This window comes from Capra hircus, chromosome 4 (genome assembly GCF_001704415.2).
Source record: "Capra hircus breed San Clemente chromosome 4, ASM170441v1, whole genome shotgun sequence".
Lineage (NCBI taxonomy): Eukaryota > Metazoa > Chordata > Mammalia > Artiodactyla > Bovidae > Capra > Capra hircus.
Genome location: NC_030811.1, coordinates 117,723,091 through 117,748,774, shown reverse-complemented (window position 1 = coordinate 117,748,774; position 25,684 = coordinate 117,723,091).

Genomic DNA, 25,684 nt, shown 5'->3' with positions numbered 1-25,684 from the left:
AGAAGAATAAAATCAACAAACTTAGAAATGAAAATGGAAAGATCACAGCAGACAACACAAAAATGCAAAGGATCATAAGAGACTACTATCAGCAATTATATGCCAATGAAATGGACAACTTGGAAGAAATGGACAAATTCTGAGAAGTACAACTTTCCAAGACTGAACCAGGAAGAAATAAAAAATAATAACAGACTCATCAGAAGCATGGAAATTGAAACTGAAATTAAAAATGTTCCAACAAACAAAAGCCCAGAACAGATAACTTCACAGCTGAATTCTACCAAAAATTAGAGAAGAGCTAACACCTATCCTACTCAAACTCTTCCAGAAAATTGCAGAGGAAGGTAAACTACCAAACTCATTCTATAAAGCCACCATCACCCTAATACCAAAACAAGACAAAGATGCCACAAAAAATAAAAGAAAACTACAGGTATGATGAACATACATGCAAAGACTGTCAACAAAATTCTATCAAACCAAATCCAACAACATGGTAAAAATATCATACATCATGACCAAGTGGGCTTTATCCCAGAGATGCAAGGATTCTTCAATATTTGAAAGTCAATCAATGCTATACACCACATTAACAAATTGAAGCATAAAAATCTTATGACAGAGAAATCCTTTGACAAAATTCAACATCCACTTATGAAAAAAGCCCTCCAGAAAGCAGGCATAGAAGAAACATACCTCAACATAATAAAAGCCATATATGATAAACCCACAGCAAACATTATCCTCAATGGTGAAAAATTTAAAGCATTTCTGCTCAAGTCAGGAACAAGACAAGGGTGCTCACTCTCACCGCTGCTATTCAATATCTTTTTGGAAGTTTTAGCCATGGTAACTAGAGGAGAAAAGGGAATAAAAGGAATACAGGTTGGAAAAAGAAGAAGTAAAACTCTCACCCTTTGAAAAATGGCATGATACTCTACATAGAAAACCATAAGGGCACTACCAGAAAATTACTAAAGCTAATCAATGAATACAGTAAAATTTCCAGATATAAAATTAACACAGAGAAATCCCTTACATTCCTATATCCTAACAATGAGAAAACAGAAAGAGAAATTAAGGATACAATTCCATTCACCAATGCAATGAAAATAATAAAATACTTAGCAAAAATACCTAAAGAGTATCTAAAGAAGCATAAGACCTATATATAGATAACTATAAAACACTGATGAAAGAAATCAAAGATAACACAAATAGATGGAGAAATATGCCATGTTCATGGATCAGAAGAATCAATATACCCTAAATAAGTGCATTACTCAAAGCAATCTACAAATGCAATGGCATCCCTACCAAGCTACAAATGTTATTTTTCAGAGAACTAGAACAAATAACTTCAAAATTTGTATGGAAATACAAAAAACTTTGAGTAGCCAAAACAATCTTTTGAAGGAAGAATGAAACTGGAGGAATCAACCTACCTAACTTCAGACTATACTACAAAGCTACAGTCATCAAGACACTACTGGCACAAAGACAGAAATATAGATCAATGGAACAAAATAGAAAACCCAGAGATAAATCCATCCACCTATGGACACCTTATTTTTGACAAAGGAGGCAAGAATATTCAATGGAGGAAAGACAGTCTCTTTAACAAATGGTGCTGGGAAAACTGGTCAACCACTTGTCAAAGAATGAAACTTGAGCAATTTCTAACACCATACACAAAAATAAACTAAAAACGAAATAAAGATCTAAACGTAAGACCAGAAACTATAAAACTCCTAGAGGAAAATATAGGCAAAACACTCTCTGACATAAATCACACCAGGATCCTCTATGACCCAACTTCCAGAGTAATGGAAATAAAAGCAAAAATAAACAAATGGGACCTAACTAAACTTAAAAGCTTTTGCACAATGAAGGAAACCATAAGCAAGGTGAAAAGACAGCCTTCAGAATGGCAGAAAGTAATAGCAAATGAAGCAACTGACAAAGAATTAACCTCAAAAATATGTAAGCAGGTCTTGCAGCTCAATACTAGAAAAATAAATGACTCAGTCAAAAAATTGGCCTAAGAACTAAACAGACATTTCTCCAAGAAGACATACAGATGGCTAACAAACACATGAAAAGATGCTCAACATCACTCATTATCAGAGAAGTGCAAATCAAAACCACAATGAGGTACCATCTCACGCCAGTCAGAATGGCTACTAGCAAAAAGTCTACAAACAGTAAATGCTGGAAAGGGTGCAGAGAAAAGGGAACCCCCTCACACTGTTGGTGGGAATGCAAACTAGTATAGTCACTATGGAGAACAGTGTGGAGATTCCTCAAAAATCTGAAAATAGAACTTCCATATGACCCAGCAATCCCACTGCTGGGCATACACACCGAAGAAACCAGAATTGAAAGAGACACATGCACCCCAATGTTCATTGCAGCGCTATTTACAATAGCTAGGACATGGTAGCAACATAGATGCCCATAGGCAGACAAATGGATAAGAAAGCTGTGGGACATATATGCAATGGAATATTACTCAGCCAATAAAAAGAACGCATTTGAATCAGTTCTAATGAGGTGGATGAAATTGGAGCCTATCATACAGAGTGAGGTAAGTCAGAAAGAAGAAAACACCAGTAAGGTGTATTAGCACATATATATGGAATTTAGAAAGATGTAACAATGACACGATATGTGAGACAGCAAAAGAGACGCAGATGTAAAAACAGGTTTTTGGACTCTGTAGGTGAAGGTGAGGGTGGGATGACTTGAGTTAATACCATTGAAACGTGTATATTACCATATGTGAGAGTTATCATCACTCCAAGTTTGATGCATGAGACAGGGTGTTCAGGGCCGAAGCACTGGGATGACCCTGAGGATGGGGAACACATGTACACCCATGGCTGATTCATGTCAATGTATGGCAAAAACCACTACAATATTATAAAGTAATTAGCCTCCAATTAAGAAAAATGAATTAATTTTTAAAAAAGAGACAGGAGCAAAAGAAAGAGTCTCAGATTAAACAAGGGGCAAAATCTGTGGGTAGAGTGAATTACAAAAACTAGAAAGCTATTTTAGGACCAAAAGGAATAGGGGATTAAGAGGTACAAATGACTATGTGTAAAACAAAGAAGCTACAAGGACATATTGTACAGCACATATAATACAGTCAATATTTTATAATAACTATAAGGTATAACTTTCAAAAATTGTGAATCACATTTTATATCAGCAATACTTCAAAAAAATTTTACAAAGTCAAAAAAAAAAAAAGAAAGAAAAAAAGAAAGAAAATACAATAAACACTACAGGATTGGAAATGAAACAATGTTGTCATGTTTTGCAGAGGATACTTTTATAGATAGACAAAAGAATCCACACAAATACTTTAAAACAAGTGACCTAATACTTCTGGAGTGATTGGATAAGAAATACATTATCACTTCTATTCTGTTCTGTGAAGATATATGTAAGCTGCATCTAATCATATACAAATATAAAATATAGAATATTCTACAGAAAAATATGTCTGTACACTTATAAAATCTGTCAAGAGACAAACAAAACAGGAAAACCCAGAAACATCCAGGTAACCATTTCAGGTTAAAAAGTAAATGTAAAGAAGCTACATGTAAACCAAGTGAAATTAATGAACTTTGATTGAATGTTGTGTGAAAATAAAAAGCTCTAAAATATTTTAGGCATACGTGAAACTATCTTCAATGATAGCATTTAACTGATACTAGTTTTCTTAGTTTTTAAACTATAACTGTGGCTATGTGGGTAGAGGTATTTGATATTAGCTGTTTCAGGAAAACTATTTCTCAATAGCTGTCTAAATAATTCATTATCTCCTTCTTTCTCTCTATCTTATTTCATCAGAAAGAAAATATGGCTAAATGTTAACTATTGATAAATTTAGGAGAACTGTATTTTTATTCAGTTTTTCTGAAAACTACTATTTTGAAAATTTTGAAAACAATTATCTGATCATAACAAAATTCTCAGTGTAGCTACAGGGAATTATTCCATATTCTATCAATTATATTTGAAGGACTTTTTTCAATATTCCCTATCGATGCAAGTATTAGGGAATTTGGGAAAAATGTGTAAAAAAGATTTTTGCTTCATTTAATTTAGCTGAAGAGATTTGAAATATTAGATACCAGTCTCAAAGGAAAAAAAAACCCACAATATTATATATATATGGATGGATTTAGGAGGATTATATATATATATAAAGTTTATATCAAAAAATCAAATTTATATCTAGATCATGGACTAATGGAAAACAACATTTAAAAATAATTCTAATTACAATAACTTCAAAAAATTCTACTGTCAATGAAGAAATACATGAAAAATGAAAAATATTTCGATCTAAAAACTACTATAAATATATTGACAGAAACTAAGACTTAAAATATATATTGTGCTTTATTGATTAAAAGATTCAATATTGTAAGAATGTATGTTCTTTCAAAATTGACTTGTACATATGACACTATCCTAGTCAAAATACCAGCAATTTTCTTTGTATGGATGGATGTTGTGAACTGATTGCAAAATTTCTGGAAACCTAAAGGACCCAGGATCACTAAAACTCACTAGAAGAACAGAGAAGGAGGGCTTATTTACTAGAGAATATGACTCATTCTAAGGCTATAGCAATTAAATATCCTGCTGATCCAAGAATGAAGCATACCAAGGAAATTAAGAGTCCAGAAACAAATATGTACACATAAGATTCCCATTTAGGATAAAATTGAAAATGCGGACCAATGGCAAGCAGTATCCTTTTCAATAAACTATGCTGACTAATTACATATTAGTGCAGAACAAGTTAAAAACTAATCCCAACTTCATATCAAAAATAAAAATCGATTACAGCTAAATTAAAGACAAATTTGTGAAAGTTTAAACAATAAGGAAGATCATGTAATAATGTAAGGAAAATAATTGTTATAAATTATATTAGGTAAAGAATTCTTAAACATGGCTAACCAGAACAAAAACACTAACTCTACAGAAAAGGAATGATAAATAGGGTTATATTAAAGTGAGGAACTCTTTATCAAACTGTAGTATTTGGATAGTGAAAAGGAAAACTATAGATTGAAAAAATATGCATTGCACATTAAATTAATCCATTGTTTATAAAAAAGCAAGAGACATGAACAGGCACTTCACCAAAAGAATGTACACAAATGGCCAATAGCCAGTCTCCCTGTGCTTATGAAAAATTATATAATACTAATTAAAGCCAAATTTACTACCATTTCACATGTACCAGCATGACAAAAGTTAAAAGGATCAAAAACACCAAATGTAGCACACAATAGAAAGCTCCAGAACCCCAAATACTGATGATGACTGCTTAAATTGATAAAATCACTCTGACAAACCATTTTGCTTTATCTCTGTAAGTTGAGTATGACCCAGGAATTCCGCTTATTGGTATAAAAGCGAAATAAATTTTTTCTCAAAAAATAGTACAGATGAACCAATTTTCAGGGCAGAAATAGAGACACAGACATAGAAAACAGACATGTGGACATGGGGTCGGGAAGGGAGGTTGGGACAAATTAACAGACTAGAACTGACATATATAGTAAGATCATGGCATCCTGTCCCATCACTTAATGGCAAATAGAAAGGAAAAAGTGGAAAAACTGACAGATTTTATTTTCTTGGGCCCTAAAATCACTACAAGTGGTGACCATATCCACAAAATTAAAAGACACTTACTCTTTGGAAGGAAAATGTATGACAAGCTGAGACAGCATGCTAAAAACCATCACTTTGCAGACAAAGGTCTGCATAGTCAAAGTTGTAGTTTTTCCAGTAGTCATGCACAGATATGAGAGCTGAACCATAAAGAAGGCTGAACAGCAAAGAATTGGTGCTTTCAAACTGTGGTACTGGAGAAGACTCTTGAGACTCACTTGAATTGCAAGAAGATCAAACCAATCTATCCAAAAGGAAATCAATCCTGAATATTCATTGGAAGGACTGATGCTGAAGCTGAAGCACCAATACTTTGGTCACCAGATGTGAAGAGTCCCCTCAGTGGAAAAGATCCCAATTCTGGGATAGATTAAAGGCAAAAGGAGAAGAGGATGACAGAGAATGCGATGGTTAGATAGCATCACTGATTCAATGGACATGAATTTGAGCAAACTCCAAGAGATAATGGACAGTGGAGCTAAGTGTGTTGCAGTCACAAAGAGTCAGACATAACTTGGCAACTGAAACACAACAAAATCTATACACACCCGCAAAATATATTGGCTTTACTGTGTAATCAATTTTTATTTTTCACAAACACATAGTGATTAAAAACTGTTATATGAAGTCTGTTCTGATCACATACAATATAAAAAGAGTATATATTTTTAATAAAATGCAAATACCTTGATTATTGAATATCTAAGAACTTCAACAGAAAATCAGAGGAATTTGGTTCAAAACTGATAAAATGAGATTTAGTTGGTCTTTGATCTAAAGGCCCTGAGACACTGTAATCATGTCATCAAAAAGCCTATTTTTCTAAACTTCCTGAAGAAATATACGCACAGGACACAGTAACCAGACATAGACTTTTTCTAAAAATCTCTATTTAAATTCTATAGAGTTAGGCTAAGCCATGTATTGCAAAGCAGAGACATTACTTTGCCCACAAAGGTCTGTCTAGTCAAGGCTATAGTTTTTCCAGTGGTCATGTATGGATGTGAGAGTTGGACTGTGAAGAAAGGTGAGCACTGAAGAATTGATGCTTTTGAACTGTGGTGTTGGAGAAGACTCTTGAGAGTCCCTTGGACTGCAAGGAGATCCAACCAATCCATTCTGAAGGAAATCAGCTCTGGGATTTCTTTGGAAGGAATGATGCTAAAGCTAAACTCCAGTACTTTGGCCACCTCATGCGAAAAGTTGACTCATTGGAAAAGACTATGATGCTGGGAGGGATTGGGGGCAGGAGGAGAAGGGGACGACAGAGGATGAGATGGCTGGATGGCATCACCGACTCGATGGACATGAGTTTGAGTGAATTCCGGGTGATGGTGATGGACAGGGAGGCCTGGTGTGCTGCGATTCATGGGGTCGCAGAGAGTCGGACACGACTGAGAGAGTGAACTGTACTGAACTGAAGCCACGTGGAGATTTTCCATTGACAAAGCAAAAGATAGAGCTAGAATCTGAACCCAAACTTAGGCTCAAGTATCTGCTTTAACTCTTCCCATCTGAATTTGAGACCTTACTACTGCACTGACTGGAGTAAAGTGAAGTTGCTCAGTCGTGTCTGACTTTGCAACCCCGTGGACTGTAGCCTGCCAGGCTCCTCTGTCCATGTGATTCTCCAGGCAAGAATACTGGAGTGAGATGCCATTTCCTTCTCCAAGGGATCTTCCCAACCCAGGGATCGAACCCGGTTCTCCTGCATTGCAGGCAGACGCTTTATCCTCTGATCCAGTGAGGCCCAGAACATTCAACCAGTGACTCCAAGCACAACTTGCTTGTGGCAAAGAACCTCCAGTGCAGCCTGGTCAGCTGAGGGGTAGAGGAAACAAAACTCCAGAAAGAGATATATCATAATTGTTTCAAAATTCAGTCAAAATTTTTCTTTCAGAATCCATGTCTATAAAATTTAGCTCTTGGCTTTGTTGAAACTGACCAATTAATGGAAACCAACTCCTCCTGGGTATGAGTGTGACGGTCATTCATGTGTGTGTGTGTGTGTGTGTGTGTGTGACAATGAAAAATTGAAATGTTCCCCTTGACAGATACTAACCTGGCATAGTCCAGTTTCCACAGGGTCACTTGAACTGTAGGAGCCCCTCTATAGTAAGTAGAAATGTCACCTCATATAGCAAGTAGCCACAGCAAAGCCATGTAGGAAAAAGAACCAGTTTTTGTCTGTTCTATTCTATTGTGAAAGACTTCACTAAGGATTAGGGACTGGGGATTAGGAATAATATGTCTGCCCAGAGAAAATGGTCTATATAAGAGGAATGTGAGTCAGGCTTGACAAAGGCAAACGAATTCTAAGATCACAATGTATGGGGCCATGTGTTTTCAGTACAGTGTGTTTCTTCCTTTGAAATAGTGGAAGACTGTGATGTAATCTAGTCTGTGCTTGTACATGATAGTAGTTAGCAAAGTTTGGGGCATGAGCTGTTTTTTGCTTTCTTTCTTTCTCCCTTGGTATCTTGTTTGACTTAATGTACTCTGTGCACATTTACAGGTTGATTAATTCTGTATTTTAATCAAACTCCATTAGTACTGTACCCCTCTGATCACAGGATTTATGTACTCATTCATGGTTTTCTCTAAGGTTCATCGTATATTGTTGACTCCTGGTTCTAGTTCATTAACGAAGCTGTTAAGTAATATTCAGTTGAGCACTACTCCTGTCAACATCTCTGCAAAGAGCAAGACATGATGATTTTGTAACAATATTTCAATTTTCTTGTTCCTATTAGATTTGCACACCTAAATCAATTTAAATTAATGGCATAATATTAATATTTCATGAAATAATGTTTTATACTGTGTACTCAGATGCTTAAATAGTACTGCTCTGCTGTTGAGTCCTGCATAATTTAGGTAATCAAACTTTCAAATATCACCTGCAATTGCCCAGTAATTTCTTAAGAATGGGTAATTAGTGTCAAGAATAAGTTCTTATTATCTCTTTGATTTTACTGGTTTAGGATATAGCTAAATTCCTGCCATCTCACCCCGTAGATGGGCTTCTTTGAAGGTCTATCAAGAAACTCTCCAAATCTAGCTTCTTTACATGGACACTTAGCCCTTCATTACAGTAAGAAAGGGAGTTAGGACTTGGCTTGGATTTTACTATCAGTGGCTTTGTCCTTGTCCTATATAGTAAGGTCAAAATTCCTTTTAAAAAAGACCAGTATCATTGGCTTTATGTATCATTGCTTTTTATTTTTTTTAAGAATTGTAATGTCATTAAAGCATAAAAAAACTTCATTTTATTAAATTAAAACGTATAGCTTCAAGACATTTGCAAATTAACAAGTATTTTCCTCTGAATCTCTGCTTTTGTCACATCCACCATCCCTTGAATGAGCTGTGATCTAGGTATGCAGTTGGCTGTCTCAAGAGACTGACTATCCCATCACCAGACCTGCTTAGACATATGATGTTCACTAAAATGATGTGCTACTCACAGAACAAAAAATGACAACATTCCCTGATTTCATTGAACTTTTCTCTTATTTCCACTTTAATTATTATAATATTAAAATCTACAGTGAAAATGTGACTCTTACAACATGAAATGATGTCAGTGGCTTCAGTTATGATTGATGATTTATGCTCCAAAACTCAGATGTTTCTTATTCAGTGAATTTCAAATGCTACTGCTTATAAATTCTTCAGTCCATGCAAAACTACAATGAGTTATCAACTCACACTAGTCAGAAAGTCCATCATCAATAAATCTACAAACAATAAATGCTGGAGAAGGTAAAAAAGAACTATCTTGTAAAGTTGATGGGAATGCAAATTGATACAACCACTATGGAGAACAGTATGTAGATGCCTTAAAAAATTAGGACTAAAACTACCATATTACACAAAAATTTCACAACCCAAATATCTCACTCTGAAGAAACCATACATGAAAAAGACACATGTACCTCAATGTTCACTGAAGCACTATTTCCAATAGCTAGGATATGAAAGCAACCTAGACATCCATTGATAAAGGAATGTATAAAGAAATTATGGCATATTTATGCAATGTAGCCTTCCAGGCTCCTCTGTACATGGGATTCTCCATGCAAGAATACTGGAGTGGGTTGCCATTTCCTTTTCCAAATTGAATATTACTCAGCCATATAAAGGAACATTTTTGAGTCAGCTCCAATGAGGTGGATAAGCCTAGAGCCTATTGTACAGAGTGAAGTAAGCCAGAAAGAGAAAAACAAATGCATGTATTAAGGTATATGTGTGGAATCTAGAAAGACGGTACTGATGAACCTACCTGCAGGGTAGCAATGGTGATGCAGACATAGGGAACAGACTTGTGGACACAGTGGGTGAAAGAGAAGGTAGGATGAATTGAGAAAGTAGCATTAAAAGATATACATTACCACATGTAAAATAGATAGCCAATGGAAAGTTGCTGTATGATGCAGGGAGCTCAAACCTGGGGCTCTGTGAAAATGTAAAAGGGTGGGATAGGGTGGAAGGTGGGAGGGACGTTTAAGAGGGAGGGGACAAATGTATACCTCTGGCTGGTTCATGTTGATGCATGGCAGAAACCAACACAATATTAAGGTTGGAGGGGGGTTCGTGTTTGAGAACTCATGTACACTCATGGTGGATTCATATCAATGTATGGCAAAACCAATACAGTATTGTAAAGTAAATAAAAATTAAAATTAAAAAAATTAAAAAATAGACGTGAATACTAGAGAAATAAATTACTTGAATTGTATAAAACTTAAGTGAAATATTGTATTGTTTATTGTAAAGTAAAAAATATATTAAAAAACAAAAAAAACATATTTTGTCTCTTTCAACTGTGGAAAAATAATTAAGTGAAATAAATATTTTTAAAATATGAAAAATAAAAAAATAAAACAATTCTACTCCAGTTAAAAATAAATAATAAAAAAAACAATCTCTATCCCTTGGTTGCCTTCAGCACATATAGTCCTTCTTTGTCACTTGAAGGTTTGATTTCCATCTGTGTTTCCTATTTCAGTGAGTGAGTGAAAGTTGCTCAGTCTTGTCTGATTGTTTGTGACCCCATGGACTATACAGTCCATGAATTCTTCAGGCCAGAATACTGGAGTGGGTAGCCTTTCCCTTCTCCAGGGGTCTTCTCAATCCAGGGATCAAACCCAGGTCTCTCGCATTGCTGGCAGATTCTTTACCAGCTGAGCCACAAGGGAAGCCCAAGAATACTGGAGTGGGTAACCTAGCCCTTCTCCAGTGCATTTTCCCAACCCAGGAATCAACCTAAGGTCTCCTGCATTGCAGGCAAATTCTTTACCAACTATCAGGGAAGTCCCTATTTCAGGGAAAGGAACTAAGCTTAGCTATAATCTTCTCTGTTTGCCTGGTTTTTGCTCTGTCTTATACAATTTACAGTTACTATAAAGTTAAGCTTATCTTTTAAGTACATTCACATATCACAAACCACATCATTAACAGTGTAGTTCATTCAATTACATTATTTGGGGTTTCCCAGAGGAAAAAGACCAATGCAATATTTCATATATATATATATATATATATATATATATATATATATATATATATATAATCAAACCCAAGTCTGCAGCATTGCAGGCAGATTCTTTACCTACTGAGCTATGAGAGAAGTTCATGATTATATAGGTGGCAAGTCTAAAAGCTGTTTGCTAGCAGAATTCTTTCTTCTTTGAGGGAAACCAGTATGTAGATATATTCAGGTCAACAATTGATTTGGTGAGGCTTATTGGTGTTAGGGAGGGAAATCTAATTTACTCAAAGTCCACTGATTTAAATGTTAATCTTACCCACAAATGCCCTCAGAAAAACATCCAGAATAATTTCCAATTCATATCTGGGTACCATGGCCCAGTCAATGTGACACACAAAATTCGCAATCACATCAGTCATGTTCTCCCTCACTGAAACTGTCAAACTCTCCTTGTGGTTTTCTCACCTCTTATTGTGTCCTCTGTGCTGCTGCTGCTAACTCGCTTCAGTTGTGTTTGACTCTGTGTGACCCCATAGATGGCACAGCACCAAGCTCCCCTTGGGATTCTCCAGGCAAGAACACTGGAGTCGGTTGCCATTTCCTTCTCCAATGCATGAAAGTGAAAAGTGCAAGTGAAGCTGCTCAGTCGTGTCTGACTCTTAGCGACCCCATGGACTGCAGCCCACCAGGCTCCTCCATCCATGGGATTTTCCCAGCAAGAGTACCGGAGTGGGGTGCCATTGCCTTCTCCTGTGCCCTCTGTAGGTGGTTATTAAAACAATGGCATTAAACAACACAATGGTTATACAACACATTTGTATCAGTGTCCATTCAAAACATGCATCCAGTCAGTTAATCTCTTATTGAAGAAAGTCACTGAATAATCAAAGTTTCAAGGAAGTAATTGCAACTACTCAGTGAATCCTGTATCGTGATTTATTTCATTTTTTGTTCTAGGTATATCTAGCTCATTCTATTTTTATATGAATCTTCATATAAAATCCATCTTCATATGGATACATTTAACTGATACTTCAAAACCAGCTTGGATTCTCTAAACTACTTAAGGGAGGTTTTGTCACAGGTATTTCCATAGCAACTTGATTATTCCCTTTAAACCCATGAACTATCTTCCTATGTGATTTCTAAAGTCCTTTTCTCTTTCTTATAATTGTCAAATTTCAGGAAGGCAATGTGTTCCCTCTTACTGGTATTGTGGCCACTACATACCCTAGCTGGAGCTAAAATTTGCACTAGTTCTTAAGACTTTTTTTTTTTTTTTAATTTTAAAATCTTTAATTCTTACATGCGTTCCCTTTGAATGAATGAATGCATGATATATGGATGACATCTGGTGAAATTATGGTTCAGATGTAAAAGTTCAGATTCTAAAATTAGAAATGTTTAAAATATGCCACATTGATTCTATTACATATAAAAGTAAAAGAAAACAGAGGTATAATACTTGTTTGAAAAGAAGATATATCAAACAGGGTAAGTGTGAAACAATTAAATCTCTCATCTGAAAGGTTATATTTTTAAGCTCTGAAGAGAAATCTGATACTAAATTTAAGTTTCTAATCTGCCTCATGCCAGAATATGTAATCTTAGCCAATTTTAACTTTTCTCCCCAGTCACTTTAAATTTAAATTCAGGCAATTATTCATTTTGTTTACCATACTTTCCCTATCCAGTCACCCGTTATATGCTTGGTTTTAGGGAGAGAAGTCACATTTTTAATTGTAGACAAGCATCAACTCTGTTACTCAATGAGATTCAATTAATTTAAATTGACACTTGGTCATGCACAAAGATGCCCAACAAGTCAGCAGCAACTATCTTACCATACCAGAATCAGCTGAATTTTGATCCACTATGTCCTCCACATTTTTCTTGCCCAGACTGGCTCTCACATATTCACTGGACCACACACTTCTATTAATATTCATAACTCTATGTACAAAATGAAAATCTTATAATTAGTGACAAAAAATAAATCAAATAAAAAAATAATAGCAGCCAATCAGAGGTTAATAAACCTACAGCCTGTTTTTGTGAATAAACATTTTGTGGAGGATTGCTTTTGTGCAATGTAGGCAGAGAAGAATAGTTGTGACATAAACCAGAAGGCTGCAAAACCAAAAATATTTACTCTTTGTTCCTTTAAAGAAAACTTGCTGACCCATGAATGACACTGATGGAATATTTCAAGAGTCCAGAAGAAATGAGAGAACAATTGAAAGTTCTCTCAAAGAAAATAATGACATTCTAGAGACTTATACCCTTATAAATTACCATTCAAAAGTATATGTGAAATGAAAACATTGCTAGAAGACAAGCTATTAGAATTTATCACTGATATATGCTTGTTAATAACAAGGAAATGATATACCTAGAGAAAGAGGAAAGTAAGTGCACATGGCAGGAGTGAGATGATGTAAGTAATGAATTAGTAAGCTGTATAACCTAAACATATAATTAAGCATTGACTGTGTGAAAACAGTAATGATGATTGATTTTGAGTTTTCAAATACAGTATGCAAGAAAATAGTTGGCAAAAATAACATATAAGGTAGATTGCTATTTTTTTTTCTGGAAATAGATACTCTGATTAGCTCTACACATTGTTTGGTCAAGTTAGTTTAGGATTTAATTCATCCTAGAAAGAAGACACATGTATACAATACTTCAAAATAAGATTCAGGGCAAAGACAGTTCTATTGAATAAATATAAATAAAATAGTATAAACAAATATAAATAAATACAAATATTTTAGCAATAAAAAATGTACAAGTAGATCAACGGAAGAGAATAAAGAGCTCAGATATAGAACTTCATAAATGGAGACAACTAATCTTTGACAAAAGGGCAAAGGCAACTTAGAAATAAGATTTGCTGTCTTCTCAACAAATGATTCCGGAGCAAATAGACACTTCCATGCTAAAAAGTGAATTGAGACACGAATTTTATCCCTCTCACAAACTTTAATTGAATTTGGTTTATAGATACAAATTTAAGACACTAAACTCTAAACTTCTGCAGTAGGGAGGAGCAAATCTAGCTTCATACTAAATGTTTCTTTTCCTGTTCTTACTCATTCTGACACTGCACATTTTGTAAAAGCACATTGCTTATAGCATGAAATATACAGGAAGCCTAATCTCAGGGGTCTGACCTCCAATAGTCCATTCATATAGAGACAGATATTTGCAGAAGAGAGAACAGCATTTTTCTTGTTGGAGGTTTATAGGAATATCCTGACCTGACCTACATGGACAGATGAAAGAACAAAGGAATCCCACAACAGGAAGTCTGCAAAAACTAACCATGCCCCTTTGTCACCTTACCTTTAAAAGTGCTTTGCTGAAATCCTTCCAGGAATTGGAGACTTTTCTGGGGTGGGGGGCCAGTTGAGATGGGGGGCAGAGTGAGGGGGACAGGTATAAGCCATGCTTCTTCTTGTAAGGCCTTTCAATAAAATTTTCCCTGCTCCAAACTTCAACATTTCAGTATTGTTTGGCCTCACTGTGCATTGGGCACAGAAAATTGGCATTTGATAACACTTCTAGTGGAAAACATAGGAGAAAATATAGGCAACTTTGGACACAGCAATGACTTTAAGGTGTAAAAACATGATCTACAAAAAAAAAAATTAAGTTTGATTCAATTAAAACTAAATCATCTGCCTTGTCATAGACTCTGTTAAGATAATGAAAAACCAATTCACAGGCTCAGAGAAAATGTGACCAAAATGCATGTCTGATAAAGGAATCCAAAATATACAATGGACACTTTAAACTCAGAGAACTCAATTTGAAAATGGACAAATTATGGCATATCTTATCAAAGAAGATACAAAGATGACAAATAAGGGTTCAGAAAGATGTTCAACATTATATATATTCAGCTCAGTTCAGTCGCTCAGTCGTGTCCGACTCTTTGCGACCCCATGAATCGCAGCATACCAGGCCTCACTGTCCATCACCAACCAACTCCCAGAGTTCACTCAGACTCATGTCCATCGAGTCGGTGATGCCATCCAGCTGTCTCATCCTCTGTCGTCCCCTTTTCATCCTGCCCCCAATCCCTCCCAGCATCAGAGTCTTTTCCAATGAGTCAACTCTTCGCATGAGGTGGCCAAAGTACTAGAGCGTCAGCTTTAGCATCATTCCCTCGAAAGAACACCCAGGGCTGATCTTCAGGATGGACTGGTTGGATCTCCTTGCAGTAAATTAAAACAACAGACTATCAACACATCCCTATTAGAATGAACAAAAGCCAAAGCACTGAGAACACCAAATACTGAGGAGGGTGTGGAGTGATAGAAGCTCTCATTCATTGCTGGTAGAAATACAAAATGATACAACCACTCAGAAAGAGTTTGGCAATTTCTCATAAGATAACATTGTCTTACCATTCAGCCGTTGTATTCCTTGGCATGTACTCAAATGAGTTGAAATTTATGTCCATATACAAACCTGCAAATGAACTTTTATAGTAGTTTTATTCATAAGTGTCCCAAATAACAAGATATCCTTCAATAGATAAGTGAATAAATAAAATCTGGTGTATCTGTACCAAAGAATATATTCAGTGTTAAAAAGAAGTGAGCTATTAAGGTGTGAAAAGACATGGAAGAAACTTAATACATTTTACTAAGTAAAAGAAGCCAGGCTGAAAATGTTAAATATTACATAATATGAATCATTCTGAAAAAAGAATGAAAAGACAGCAAAAAAATGAATGGTTGCCAGAAACTTGGGGAGGAGAGAAAGATGAAAAAGTTGAGCTCAATGAGTCTTTTTCAGGCAGTGCAACTATTCTATGGGGCATTGAAATGATGGATATGTTACCAAATGGCAACCCACTCCAGTACTCTTGCCTGGAAAATCCCATGGATAGAGAAGCTTGGTGGGCTACAGTCATGGGGTTGCAAAGAGTCGAACAAGACTGAGTGACTTCCCTTTCACTTCTAAGTTGTATGAACACTGATCAGGACCTAGTGTAGCTGAGGCTCTCTGCCTTGAGGGAGAGGGTCCTTTTCCCTCTTGGGTTCAAAGCCGAGATCAGTACAGCATAAACTATATTCACTGGCCAGAGAATGGAGAAGTGGGAACTAAGTTCACAGATCAAGTTCTCCCTGAGGTGGGGAAAGTAATTTAATTTTAAAGCACAAAGACAAATGTAGGAGTGAAGCAGGTACTGGGAGGCACAGGGATTAATCTACAAAGGAAGAGGCAGGGCTTTTTTGAGAAAGGGGGTGCCACTCCCATTTTATCATTTTTGATCCTTAAGGTCCAGTCCTGACCATGGACAACGGGCAGGTATGTTGTTTAATAGACTAATATAGGAAAATCAACATATAAAGAGATTCAGGGTCTGTCAGATTCTGAGCCACTTGGCCCCTCCAGGTTCTTCTTTTGATTGTTTATTTATACTTTCCTTCCTTATCTGATACCCACTCCTGTATTCTGGCCTGGAGAGTTCCAAGGACTGTATAGCATCAGTTCATATCAGTTCAGTTCAGTGGCTCAGTCCTGTCCGACTCTTTCCAACCCCATGAATCACAGCACACCAGGGCTCCCTGTCCATCACCAACTCCCAGAGTTCACTCAAACTCATGTCCATCGGGTCAGTGGTGCCATCAGGCCATCCCATCCTCTGTCATCCCCTTCTCCTCCTGCCCCCAATCCCTCCCAGCATCAGAGTATTTTCCAAAGAGTCACCTCTTTGCATGAGGTGACCAAAGTACTGGAGTTTCAGCTTCAGCATCATTCCCTCCAAAGAAATCCCAGGGCTGATCTCCTTCAGAATGGACTGGTTGGATCTCCTTGCAGTCCAAGGGACTCTCAAGAGTCTTCTCCAACACCACAGTTCAAAAGCATCAATTCTTCGGAGCTCAGCCTTCTTCACAATCCAAATCTTACACCCATACATGACTACTGGAAAAACCATAGCCTTGACTAGATGGACCTTAGTCGGAATAGTAATGTCTCTGATTTTGAATATGCTATCTAGTTTGGTCATAATTTTTCTTCCAAGGAGTAAGCGTCTTTTAATTTTATGGCTGCAATCACCATCTGCAGTGATTTTGGAGACCAAAAATGTAAAGTTTGACACTGTTTCATGGCATTCCCATGAAGTAAACGGACCAGATGCCATAATCTTCATTTTCTGAATGATGAGCTTTAAGCCAACTTTTTCACTCTCCTCTTTCACTTTCATCAAGAGGCTTTTTAGTTCCTCTTCACTTTCTGCCATAAGGGTGGTGTCATCTGCATATCTGAGGTGATTGATATTTCTCCCACCAATCTTGATTCCAGCTTGTGTTTCTTCCAGTCCAGCGTTTCTCATGATGTACTCTGCATAGAAGTTAAATAAGCAGGGTGACAATATACAGCCTTGACGTACTCCTTTTCCTATTTGGAACCAGTCTGTTGTTCCATGTCCAGTTCTAACTGTTGCTTCCTGACCTGCATACAGATTTCTCAAGAGGCAGGTCAGGTTGTCTGGTATTCCCTCTCTCTCAGAATTTTCAGTTTATTTTGATCCACACAGTCAAAGGCTTTGGCATAGTCAATAAAGCAGAAATAGATGTTTTTCTGGACTTTCTTACTTTTTCCATGATCCAGCAGGTGTTAGCAATTTGATCTCTGGCTCCTATGCCTTTTCTGAAACCAGCTGGAACATCAGGAAGTTCACGGTTCACATATTGCTGAAGCCTGGCTTGGAGAATTCTGAGTATCACTTTACTAGCATGTGAGATGAGTGCAATTGTGTGGTAGTTTGAGCATTCTTTGGCATTGCCTTTCTTCAGGATTGTAATGAAAACTCACCATTTCCAGTCTACTGTGGCTACTGATGAGTTTTCCAAATTTGCTGGCATATTGAGTACAGCACTTTCACAGCATCATCTTTCAGGATTTGAAACAACTCAACTGGAATTCCATCACTTCCACTAGCTTTGTTCATAGTGATGCTTTCTAAGGCCTACTTTACTTCACATTCTAGGATGTCTGGCTCTAGATGAGTGATCACACCATCGTGATTATCCGGGTCATGAAGATCTTTTTTTATACATTTCTTCTGTGAATTCTTGCCACCTCTTCTTAATATCGTCTGCTTCTGTTAGGTCCATACCATTCTGTCCTTTATTTTGCCCATCTTTGCATGAAATATTCCCTTGTGTCTCCAATTTTCTTGAAGAGATTTCTAGTCTTTCCCATTCTGTTCTTTTCCTCTATTTCTTTGCATTGATCGCAGAAGAAGGCTTTCTTATCTCTTCTTGCTATTCTTTGGAACTCTGCATTCAGATGCTTCTATCTTTCTTTTTCTTCTCTGCTTTTCGCTTCTCTTCTTTTCAGAGCTATTTACAAAATGTCAGACATGAATGAGTGATTTTCACTTTCACTTTTCGTATCTGAATACACTTTAATTTAAAGATTTATATAAACTCCTGCTAAAGGATGGGTGAAGGCAATGGCAACCCATTCCAGTACTCTTGCCTGGGAACTCACATGGACCAAGAAGCCTGGTAGTCTGCAGTCCATGAAGTTGCTAGGAGTCAGACATGACTGAGCGACTTTACTTTCATTTTTCACTTTCATGCATTGGAGAAGGAAATAGAAACCCACGCCAGCGTTCTTGCCTAGAGAATCCCAAGGATAGAGGAGCCTGGTAGGCTGCCGTCTACAGGGATGCACAGAGTCGGACACAACTGAAGCAACTTAGCAGCAGCAGCAGCAAAGGGTGGGTCAAGTATTGTGTGCAAGGACAATCCTTCTAAATGTGTGGGTTGGTGGGTTGTGAGCAAAGACATGGAACAGCTCTGGCAGCAGATATATGACTTTTGAAAAAAATGTTGAACCTACAACAGATATTATGGATTCTAAGGTACACTATGAGCTTTAGTTAATGATAATGGGCTAACCCCAGTTCATAAACTGTTAAAAACATATGACATTAGGCAAGATGTTAATAGTAAGAAAAATTGTGGAGGTGTCAAGGGAGAATATAGAAACTATTTTGTGTCTATCCTTGCTGTCCAAAATTTCTATAAATCTAAAATTGCAATAAAATAAAATAATTTAATTTAAATAAGAAATAAATGTAAATAATGTAAAGATATTAATTAAATCCAGCCTTTGAGCACCCCGAGGAGTGGTGGTGGCTGCGCAGGCACAGGAGGGCCTAGAGGAGCTATCCCATATTGAAGGTCAGGAATGGTGGCGGTAAGGAGATACCCCTCGTCCAAGGTAAGGAAGAGTGGCTGTGCTTTGCTGGAGCAGCCATGAAGAGATACACCACGCCAAGGTAAGAGAAACCCAAGTAAGATGGTAGGTGTTGCAAGAGGGCATCAGAGGGCAGACACATTGAAACCATACTCACAGAAAATTAGTCAATCTAATAACACTAGGACCACAGCCTTGTCTAACTCAATGAAACCAAGCCATGCCTGCGGGGAAACCCAAGATGGGTGGGTCATGATGGAGAAGCCTGACAGAATATGGTCCACTGGAGAAGGGAATGGCAAGCCATTTCAGTATTCTTGCCTTGAGAACCCCATGAACAGTAGGAATAGGCAAAATGATGGATACCAAAAGAGGAACTCCCCAGGTCATTAGGTGCCCAATATGCCACTGGAGATCAGTGGAGAAATAACTCCAGAAAGAATGAAGGGATGGAGCCAAAGCAAAAACAATACCCAGTACTGGATGTGACTGGTGATAGAAGCAAGGTCCAGTGTTGTAAAGAGCAACAGTGTATAGGAACCTGGAATGTCAGGTCCATGAATCAAAGCAAATTGGAAGTGGTCAAACAAGAGATGGCAAGGGTGAACATCGGCATTCTAGGAATCAGAGAACTAAAATGGACTGGAATGGGTGAATTTAACTCAGATGACCATTACATCTACTACTGCGGGCAGGAATCCCTCAGAAGAAATGGAGTAGCCATCATGGTCAACTAAAGAGTCTGAAATGAAGTACTTGGATGCAATCTCAAAAATGACAGAATGATCTCTGTTCGTCTCCAAGGCAAACCATTCAATATCACAGTTATCCAAGTCTATGCCCCAACCAGTAATGCTGAAGAAGCTGAACTTGAACGATTTTCTGAAGACCTACAAGATCTTTTAGAACTAACAACCAAAAGAGATGTCCTTTTCATTATAGGGGACTGGAATGCAAAAGTAGGAAGTCAAGAAACACCTGGAGTAAGAGGCAACTTTGGCCTTGGAATGCAGAATGAAGCAGGGCAAAGACTAATAGATTTTTGCCAAGACAATGCACTGGTCATAGCAAACACCCTCTTCCAACAACGCACAAGACGACTCTACACATGGACATCACCAGATGGTCAACACTGAAATCAGGTTGATTACATTCTTTGCAGCCAAAGATGGATAAGCTCTATACAGTCAACAAAAACAAGACTGAGAGCTGACTGTGGCTCAGATCATGAACTCCTTATTGCCAAATTCAGACCTAAATTGAAGAAAGTAGGGAAAACCGCTAGACCATTCAGGTATGACCTAAATCAAATCCCTTATGATTATACAGTAGAAGTGAGAAATAGATTTAAGGGTCTAGATCTGATAGACAGAGTGCAGATGAACTATGGAATGAGGTTCGTGACATTGTACAGGAAACAGGGATCAAGACCATCCCCATGGAAAAGAAATGCAAAAAAGCAAAACGGCTGTCTGGGGAGGCCTTACAACTAGCTGTGAAAAGAGAGGTGAAAAGCAAAGGAGAAAAGGAAAGATATAAGCATCTGAATGCAGAGTTCCAGAGAATAGCAAGAAGAGATAAGAAAGCCTTCTTCAGTGATCAATGCAAAGAAATAGAGGACAAGAACAGAATGGGAAAGACTAGAGATCTCTTCAAGAATATTAGAGATACCAAGGGAATATTTCATGCAAAGATGGGCTCGATAAAGAACAGAAATGGTCTGTACCTAACAGAAGCAGAAGATATTAAGAAAAGCTGGCAAGAATACACGGAAGAACTGTACAAAAAAGATCTTCACGACCCAGATAATCATGATGATGTGATCACTAATCTAGAGCCAGACATCTTGGAATGTGAAGTCAAGTGGGCCTTACAAAGCATCAGTATGAACAAAGCTAGTGGAGGTGATGGAATTCCAGTTGAGCTGTTTCAAATCCTGAAAGATGAGGCTGTGAAAGTGCTGTAGTCAATATGCCAGCAAATTTGGAAAACTCAGCAGTGGCTACAGGACTGGAAAAGGTCAGTTTTCATTCCAATTCCAAAGACAGGCAATGTCAAAGAATGTTCAAACTACCTCACAATTGCACTCATCTCACATGCTAGTAAAGTAATGCTCAAATTCTCCAAGCCAGGCTTCAGCAATACATGATCCGTGAGCTCCCTGATGTTCCAGCTGGTTTCAGAAAAGGCAGAGGAATGAGAGATCAAATTGACAACACCTGCTGGATCATGGAAAAAGCAAGAGAGTTCCAGAAAAACATCTATTTCTGCTTTATTGACTATGCCAAAGCCTTTGATTGTGTGGATCACAATAAACTGTGGAAAATTCTGACAGAGGTGGGAATACCAGACCACCTTTCCTGCCTCTTGAGAAATCTGTATGCAGGTCAGGAAGCAATAGTTAGAACTGGACATGGAACAGCAGACTGGTTCCAAATAGGAAAAGGAGTACGTCAAGGCTGTATATTGTCACCCTGCTTATTTAACTTCTATGCAGAGTTCATCATGAGAAATGCTGCACTGGGAGAAACACAAGCTGGAATCAAGATTGGTGGGAGAAATATCAATCACCTCAGATATGCAGATGACACCACCCTTATGGCAGAAAGTGAAGAGGAGCTAAAAAGCCTCCTGATGAAAGTGAAAGAGGAGAGTAGAAAAGTTGACTTAAAGCTCAACATTCAGAAAATGAAGATCATGGCATCTGGTCCCATCACTTCATGGGAAATAAATGGGGAAACAGTAGAAACATTGTCAAACTATTTTTGGGGGCTCCAAAATCACTGCAGATGGTGACTGCACCCATGAAATTAAAAGACACTTATTTCTTGGAAGAAAAGTTATGACCAACCTAGATAGTATATTCAAAAGCAGAGACATTACTTTGCCGACTAAGGTCCGTCTAGTCAAGGCTATGGTTTTCCCTGTGGTCACCTATGGATGTGAGAGTTGGACTGTAAAGAAAGCTGAGTGCCGAGGAATTGATGTGTTTGTACTGTGGTGTTGGAGAAGACTCTTGAGGGTCCCTTGGACTGCAAGGAGATCCAACCAGTCCATTCTGAAGGAAATCATCCCTGGGAATTCTTTGGAAGGAATGATGTTTAAGCTGAAGCTCCAGTACTTTGGACACCTCATGTGAAGAGTTGTCTCATTGGAAAGGACTCTGATGCTGGGAGAAATTGGGGGCAGGAGGAGAAGGGGACAACCCAGGATGAGATGGCTGGATGGCATCACGGACTTGAGGGACATGAGTCTGAGTGAGTTCCGGGAGATGTTGATGGACAGGGAAGCCTGGCGTGCTGCGATTCATGGGGCCGCATAGAGTCGGACATGACTGAGCGACTGAACTAAACGAAACTGAACTTTGAAAGAAAATCTCAGTTTAAGGTAAAAAATCCAGCTGTTTTCTTCTTGTACCATGCAGGCCTTCAAGGTCTGTGCTCTCCAAGCTTCAAAATGGAAGAAAGAGCCTGGAGTCAACAACAAAGACATCAATTATTTAATGGGTATGGGAGCTTACACATCTGAAGCAGGGTCCTGGAGTGACACCCTGCTGCATGCAGAGGATAGTGTGTATTGCTTGGCAGCAATCTTAGCTCTCAGAAAGGAATGGGAGATTACCAGTTATAGGAGAGTTGAGTTCAGGTGGACTCATTACTTATCAAGGAAACCAGCAGAGGGCCATGCCCCACACTGTCCCTTTAATCAGAATGATTACCAGCTGGGCCTGGCCTGTGTATGTAAGAAGGTCATTCATGTGCAGAGGATGCAGTTGAAGCAGGCACTGCTCTGGCTGGGGAGGTACAGAGAGCAAGAGAAAGCTGATCTTGAGTGGCCTGACCATACAATTATTTTTTATATAAGACATTGAAAAGACAAATGGAGATAAGTACAAAAGGAGAGGAAAAGGAAGGGAATTTTAACAGGAATCAAATCCACATTCTGGGGCAAAAAGTCACAAAGCCAGGTATTTATCGTACAGGGGACTTGGTGGGGGGGGGGCGGGGCTGATACTTTTCAAGTATATCATTGCCCTCTCCAAGTGCAGGAACGTAGAAGGGGTGGGAGTGACTTGGGGCAAACTTGATGGATAGAAACAGAAGAGAATCACAGAGAGGTTTACTCTTATATTCATTCTCAAGGAACAATCATGGATGGACCATTCTTTCCTTTACCAGATGGGCTTCCAGGTTCTGGGGATAGGAAAGTACACAAAAGAAGCATATACTATCACCGTGGACCTTACCTTGGGGAGAACAAGAATGAAGTGAAAAGGATGGACTGCCAAGCCAAGGAGCCCTGTAGCCCAATAACTTCCTGTCCCAGCTTGAAAGCTGATAGCCATTCCTGACAATCTGGAGATTTTTCCTTGATTAAAGTTGATGCAGATGCTACTTACAGAGTATAAAAAAGTGTCTAATATACAGTGTTAGGGACTCAATACACTTTATTTTTTCCATACATTGCTTTTTTGCCTTGTAATGTTTTGCCTTATTTCACTGTAATATTAACCTTTCTTCACCTTTTTATTTTTTCTGCATTTCTCCAATTTATTGTGCCTGTCTTACTGATTAATTTTATTTTATGTAAAATTTTTAATTAAAATTAAAAAAATGTAGAAAACAAATTATATGTGGCTTTTGCAGCTAGTATATAATAGCATTTTAAGCATTTTATAATTGATTAATACAGTCTTTTCCCTCTCACTGTCACCTATGCTTTATTTTTGTCAAGTTTTTTTTGGTTTCATATTTTCACTTTATGAATCTGTAGATTGTAGACTGTGTGTGTGTGTGTATGTACATGCACATGTACTTGCATAGACATGTATGCAATACTAGCAAGTTTATTGTTTAATACTTAACAAAGAGTTAAAGAACATCTCTAGAATCTATTTTTTTTTTAGTAAAGCAAATAATCTGCAACAACCAAACACACACACACAACATTTATACATCCTTACCATTGGCCAGTGTCTCTTGGCTCAAACCTTAATTGTTTATCTTGAGAGTTTGGACACTATAAATATCATTGTTTTGTGTGTTTTTATAGTGTAAGTTCACAAGTAAGAGAAGTTGGTTATGTCACTAAATTGATCAACAAGAGGAACTTAGTCTCCCCTCAAACTCCTGGGATGATGAAAGGGTGGGAAAGGGAACATTGATGTCAATATTTTAATATGAGATAGGGGCTGACACAAAAGCTGGAGAGCTGATGTATACTCAATTGTGTATACTTTCTGTAATTTTATTGGGGGTAGAATGAAGCAAATGTACTCAAACATTACTTCAGTTTAACACATTCATTTTTAATTGCTTTTCCTTATTTTATTGGGGGTAGAATGAAGCAAATGTACTCAAACATTACTTCAATTTAACACACTCATTTTTAATTGCTTTTCCTTTTATGTTTTAGGATCTTTTCACAAGCCCTCGCTGGATATTTTTACTCATTCATTTCTGTTTTCTGCCCTTTGACAGACAAGAGGTCTTTTTCCATGAGCACATTGAGGAGATCTGCCTGCATTTCCTCCTTGCCTGACTCAGTGTTGTCAGATGAACTCACCTGCAAGGCTACTGACTGTAATTTTGCATGATCCTTTCCTGATCCAGGCACCTGGATGGAAAAAGTAATGTGGGTAGTTCTGGCAGGACAATTTCATCTCCCTCAGCTTTTCTGTTTGTTGTTGAAATGGTCACTTTAGCAGTTAATCTTTATATTTTTATTTATGTATTTTCTTTAATTCAGCATTGGCTTTCCTCATCATCCATGGAAATAAGGTAGCATGACCATGTTTGGACTTCATCCCTGCATACTATAGAAAAAGTCTGTTCCATCCAGGAATAACTCTTCCATATTCAGACTGTAATCTACTCATGGCTTTCTGTGTAGCACCAGCACCTCAACAGAGCCACTGCTCTAAAATAGCAGAGATTGCAAAAGCTAAAGGAATTTACTTTTTTTCTCAGTATCTTACACAATTCCTCAACTCCTCAATTTATAAGGTCTCCAATGTCTGCATACCACTTCCCATCCAGTGGACAAGGAGTATCTGAAAGTAAGACCACAATATTCTTAAATTTCTAAATATATTACTCATCAGATGAGGTGAGCAGTAAGTTAACTGCAGTTTATTCTACAAGCTAGTATTCATTAGGGCTTCCCAGGTGACACAGTGGTAAAGAATTTACCTGTCAAGGAAGGAGATATAAGAGATGAGAGTGCAATCCCTGGATCAGGAAGATC